Here is a 6000-nt window from a genome sequence, read left to right on the forward strand (position 1 = left end):
TCTTTAGTTTTATATGTCATTGTTAGTCTCCTTTTCATTATTATATTGTACTTTAATTACGCTGTTCATAGTTCAACCCACGGGTTTTTTTTACCGGTTTTCCCCTCTATCACACCCTGGGGTGGAAGTGAGCAAGTGGCTGTGGTATTTATTTGCCAGCTGGGGTAAAACCATGATAAATGGTAGACCTGCATTTTAAAAATCCTAAGAAACTGTGAAAAAACAACTGCATCCCACCATAAATGTCAAAAGACTTTAGACTGGATCCCTAATACCCGTCTTATGACTTAGCTTGAGAAAGGGAGAAAGACCATGAAGTGTTTCATTAATTTTTTCATGAGTTTGTAAAACACAATACAGTTTACAAATCACTTCCCCCCACCTTATTCGACCGTTTCTCTTTTGAGCTTCATCCTCCTAAAAATACCAAGCACAGCTTGCAGAGCTTGTATCTCACTGAATGCCTCCTGTGCAACATCTCATCTACTCTCTTCTTTCCCCTTTTCAAAGCACCCATCCCATGGCTTAGAACCAATTCTCACTGCACTGCCTACGCGGTGAGAGAAATAAACACAAGTTTATTTCACGGACGCCCCTATACGACACAAGTTTATGCCTGCGCAGAGCAGCAGCAGGATCTGCCGTGGCAGAGACCCAACACACACACGGCTTTGCTAACCGCAAACGAAGCTGCGGTTTTGGGCACTTCGAGCCAGCCCTCGTCCGCACGGCACCCGGAGCCACGGCCCCACTGCTACGTCCCCCCTCAGCCACGGGGGTCAGCGCCAACCCCGAGCAACACCCCCAGAGCTCCCTCCTTCCTGCCGGGCTGGGGGAAAATGGCGGCCGCTCGCCCCCCCCCGCGGCGGCCACTGGGGCAGCCGCTCGCGCCCGCACGCGAGGCAAACCGCTCCCGCCCCGGCGCCGCGTTACGCTACGTCAAGTCCCGCCTCCCGCCGCGCGCCTCGCCCCGGGCGTGACGCAAACCGGCGAAATCTACGGCGCGCCACTTGTGACCAAGCTCATCACAAGCGGAGGCGGACGGCTCCCCCCGCGCGGTAAGCGTTGCCGGACGGGACGCGGGCGTCTCGACCCCCACTCCGCGGGGCGGGGCCGGCTACTGATCCGGACCCCTGCGGGGAAGGCTTTGGGTGCCGCAGGGCCGCAGCTCACCGCCAGTAGGGCCGGCGTCTGCCCTACGGCTTTTTGGGCCTCTCTGCTACCGTCGTTTTTTGGCGGTGGTGGGCGGGAGGCCAGCGGCGCTCCGCCGAGCCAATCCCGGCCCTTGTTCCGCCCCCGCTGCACGACGATTGGACTGGGCGCCAAGGGCGGGAACAGCGCCCAGCACGCCCATTGGCTGCTTCAGCCGGCCCGAGCCAAGGTTCCTCTCTTCCGCTCTGCCGCAGGCGGCAGGCGGGGAGGAGAGGAGAGCGGCGGGGCGGGCAGTGGGGGAGCTGGTCCTGGCGAGCCACCCTCCTTATGGGGGGCTGGTGGGGGCGCAGGCCCCGGCCGGCTGCGGTGCGGCTTCGGTGCCACTTAGGCTGGCCGCCCTCAAAGGGGCCTCCGCGCATGCGCGGGCCGTGAGGCCGGGTGGGGCTAGCTGCGGAGGGACTGCGGCGGCCGCTGCCCTCAGCTCCCTCAGTGTGAGACGGTGGGAGTAGGAAGGCAGCGGTGGGGGCCGCAGGCTTTGCCATCTGGCGCTGCACAGCATAGGGCGGCGACGGTTGGGCGTGTGCGTTACAGCCGCCACCTTGGCGTCTGCGCAGGAGCAGTGGGGCGGGGCCGGGCTGAGGTGTGCGGTACGGCTGGTTTGCTGGGCCGTACCTTGGCGGTGCTGGGGGTTGGTGTGGCCCTGTGTAGCCAGGAGGATGTGGTTTCCGGCATGGTCTGGCTCTGCTTTGAATGGTTTTGCTGCTCACGACCCACGTTTATTTAGTTGCTCCTGCTTTCACGAAGGTCGCTGTAGCGTAATAACGGGAGGGCTCGAGTTGTGCGGTGTGTGACTGCAGGAGCTTTGCAAGCAGTTCTTGCAAGAGGTGAAGAAACTTGTAACCGTTTTCCCTTTACTGTTCTGATCATCAAAAAGTAGTCTCTGAGTCACAGTAGTTTTATGCACTTCCACGGTCTTAGGTTTTTCAGCAATTTTTTTTGTTGGCTCTAGGGCATTGGTGGGCTTTCAAGACCTCAGATTCACAGAATCATTTAGTTTGGAAGGGATTTCTGGAGACCATTTAGTTAAACCTTCCCCCAAGAAGGCAGAGCCACCTAGAGCAGGTTACACAGGAACATGCACAGGTGGGTTTGGGATGTCTCCAGAGAGGGAGACTTCACTACTCTGGGCAGCCTGAGACTGCAGTCAGAAAAATCGATTCTCAGAACTAGCATAGCAATTTTCTAACACTTTTTCTAAACAGGTGTGCATCCCGAATGGAAAGAGTTTGTAGCACTTTTGAGGGATAGGTTATCATCTTGTTTAATTTGACTTTGTTATGACAGGTTTCCTGTTACTCCTTCAAATAATTTGGGTGACATGTGAACCGCAGTGTTGTTCTTAAGTGTAGTGTTGGTTAAGGAGAAAGAGCAGGGAAAGAGGTTTAGTTTGTGAACTGTATGCTGTAGCTATCTCAAAATTCACATAGCTATAGTTTTATTTTTTGTTTCCCTGTATGCTCTTTTCTTTGTGTAGTTGTCCTGATGCAGTCTCACAAGACCTTGGGTTTGCCATGTATTCACATTCATCTATATCATACTAGGCATGATGGCAACACCACTAGGGAGTAGTAAATAAGGTGAATCCAAAAGTGCAAGGGTTACAGTGGCAGGAGTGATTTGCTGATGATGCAAAACAATAATAGAGTAACATATAATTTAATCATTGGATGTAATTTGCTGTGATTCTTACCTTAATAATCTAAAGGTGTGGCCTGTGGAGACTATAAATTCTCCTTTTCCATTCCTATATCAGAACATGAGTAATGAAGATGTTTGCATGAATCTGGAGCTTTGGATGTTGGGATCTATATTTTTCCCAGGTCACATCTCTTCATGAAAGATGAAGACAATTACAGGCTTCAGCTTGGTCTCTCTTGCAATCTCCTAGACTGTTCACAGCAAGTTACATTCATCACAAAAGTAACATTACAGTCATTCCACTCTTATTTCATAAATTATTTCAGCATGGACACATAATCAGATTGTAGCTTTTACATATAAAATATGGAGCCTGGCAGTAATTGTATAATCCATACATTTTTAAAAAAAGTCAAATGCAGTGATGTGACAGCGTGATGATGGACTGTGACTTTTTCAGTATGTTCGAACAAGTCAGTTTCATTAGCATTTTGGGAAATGTAATTCAAACGACCTGAGTTAAATCCTTTACTATCATTCTTCTTTAGGAACTATTGTATTGTAACAGCATCAAAGATTTCTGATTTATTTGCGTGAAAATTTTCTTTGTTAGAAACTTTTTTAAAACTTAAGCTGTGTTGTCTCCTATAGAAAAAGATTGCTTGGGGAAAGCATGTGTGAAGCAGTTGTCAGTTTCAATACTCTGTTAAAACCAACCTTTCATAATGAAGAACAGCATTTTTGTGTTAGTGTGCACAGCATTAAGAAGAACATAGCTTTGCTTTGCCTAATTGCATTGTTTTGTTTTTAATCTTTGAATGTATACAGACTTGCACTTTTGTGCATGAGCTAAAATGTACAGATGGATTGGCATAGGAAGTGTGGTTGAACTGCAATTGTTGAGTGCTCCTACATTTGAATTTCCTAAGAGGGTTAGCAATTTAAATATTCTCTTCCTTGGAGAAATAAAAAGGCTGCAATAGAGGGATGACCAACACTCAAATAAAAATACTGGTTTAAGATATGTCTGGTTTAGTGATTCATTCAAAATAATGCTGTAGTATTATAATGCATGTTAGAATGACTATGCTCACTTTTTAGGTTGCATATCCTGGAATATAGATTACTCTTTTCATAGAATCATAGAATGGTTCAGGTTGGAAGGGACCTTAAGTATCACCTAGCCCCCTTTCCACTTCCCCCACCTTCCACTAAGCCAGGTTGCTCAAGACCCTGTCCAACTTGGCCTTGAACACTGCCAGGGATGGGGCATCCACAACTTCCTTGGGCAACCTGTTCCAGTGCCTTGTCACCCTCTCAGTAAAGAACTTCTTACTTATATCTGACCTAAATCTCCCCACTTAAGTTTTTGATAGTCAACAAGCTATTTTGTGATAATTTTTTAATAGTCAGCAGCTGGCCAGTTACTCTATCCCACAAAGGTATTAGTATGTGTTAGCCTTGATAGCTGTGGCCACTGCTGTCTAAGGTGCAGCTGCCTATAGTGCCTGGCTAGTGGCTGCACAGACATGAAAGTGTTGCTCCCTCCAGGAAGCAACTTCAGTGGAATGAGCAGTATTAACGATGGTGTTTTTTGGTGGACACAAATGCATGTAGGAAATGAGCAGCATGCCACACTGGTGATGCTTAGTTGTAATAAGAGGCATGGAATTATCCATGGATGTTGACAAGAGAATGAAGTAGGAGTAGGGCTGCACAGGAGGTGGCACTGACTACTGCTTAAATGTTGCTTGGCCCAGGGTGTCTAAAGTTCGCTTGAGATCAGCCCAGTGACATCAGAGTAGTTTAGTCTTTGGTCTGTCTTCCTTTGCAGTGGACATTCTTATGGCATTGCATGAAGGTGTATGAAAGTTTAAACGAAATACAGCTACTTTTTTCTAAGCTGATAGTATTTTTTCTCTTTTTTGATTTCAGCCTGTGCTAAGACATAAGTTCAAAGGGTTAATTTGAGCAGGTGTAAACCCAGTGTGTATATAAACCAGTGAAGAAGCAAAAAATGTAAAGACGTTCTTGTCATCCCTAATTTATCACCTGCAGAAATTCCAAAGGTGTCTTGCTTCACAGAAAGAAGTTGTGTGTTTAAAACAGGGGAGCTATACCCGCCTTCATAGAATCATAGAATAGTTAGGGTTGGAAAGGACCTTAAGATCATCTAGTTCCAACTCCCCTGCCATGGGCAGGGATACCTCACACTAAACCATGTCACCCAAGGTTCTATCCAGCCTGACCTCGAACACCACCAGGGATGGAGCATTGACAACTTCGCTGGGCAACCCATTCCAGTGCCTCACCACCCTAACAGGAAAGAACTTCTTCCTTATGTCCAATCTAAACTTCCCCTGTTTAAGTTTGAACCCATATATGTTATATTCTGATAAAATGTGTAGTTCAGGACAGGCTAACAAACAAACAAAACAGAACTTCACAGAATCACAGAATAGTTAGGGTTGGAAAGGACCTTAAGATCATCTAGTTTCAACCCCCCTGCCATGGGCAGGGACACCTCATACTAAACCATGTCACCCAAGGCTTCATCCAACCTGGGCAACCCATTCCAGTACCTCACCACCCTAACAGCACTCTTGCTCTGCGACTGTGAATTCTCTGTGCTCCTGTTTCTGCCGTCTGCCAGCAAAGGGTCTGTAGTTACAGAAGAATCTATAGCTCATTCTAGGTGTTTATGTTAAATACAGGTGGAAGTTTTCTAATGTTAATTTCAGTTCTTCAACATGTGAAGATGAAAGAAGGTTCTGGCCCAAACATAAAACACTGCAGCAGTCTTTAGAGCAGGAAAAAGTCTAGTTACTTTCTTGCCTCAATATGAAAAGGAAAATTACAGTAAGTGCTAGCCAATTCACACATTTCTTTACCGAGAAATAACCCAAGTGCCATTTAGAAACAGTCAGTAATGATGTTCTAAAAGTAAAATGCTTATTTGTGTGGCTCTTGACTGCTTTCCAGTCCTGCATTAGCAGAGTTGTTGATTGCTAATTCTTTGCTTTGTTCTGTTTTGTTTTCTTGTTCTAAAGCAGGCTAACCTTTTTTTTCTGAGTAGTCTGGCCTACTACTGAACTACTGTCTGTAACAGTATGGGTTATATTTAACTTGGCTGGGAGGCTGTGAATATTC

Source organism: Melopsittacus undulatus, chromosome 1 (assembly GCF_012275295.1).
Source record: "Melopsittacus undulatus isolate bMelUnd1 chromosome 1, bMelUnd1.mat.Z, whole genome shotgun sequence".
Classification (NCBI taxonomy): domain Eukaryota; kingdom Metazoa; phylum Chordata; class Aves; order Psittaciformes; family Psittaculidae; genus Melopsittacus; species Melopsittacus undulatus.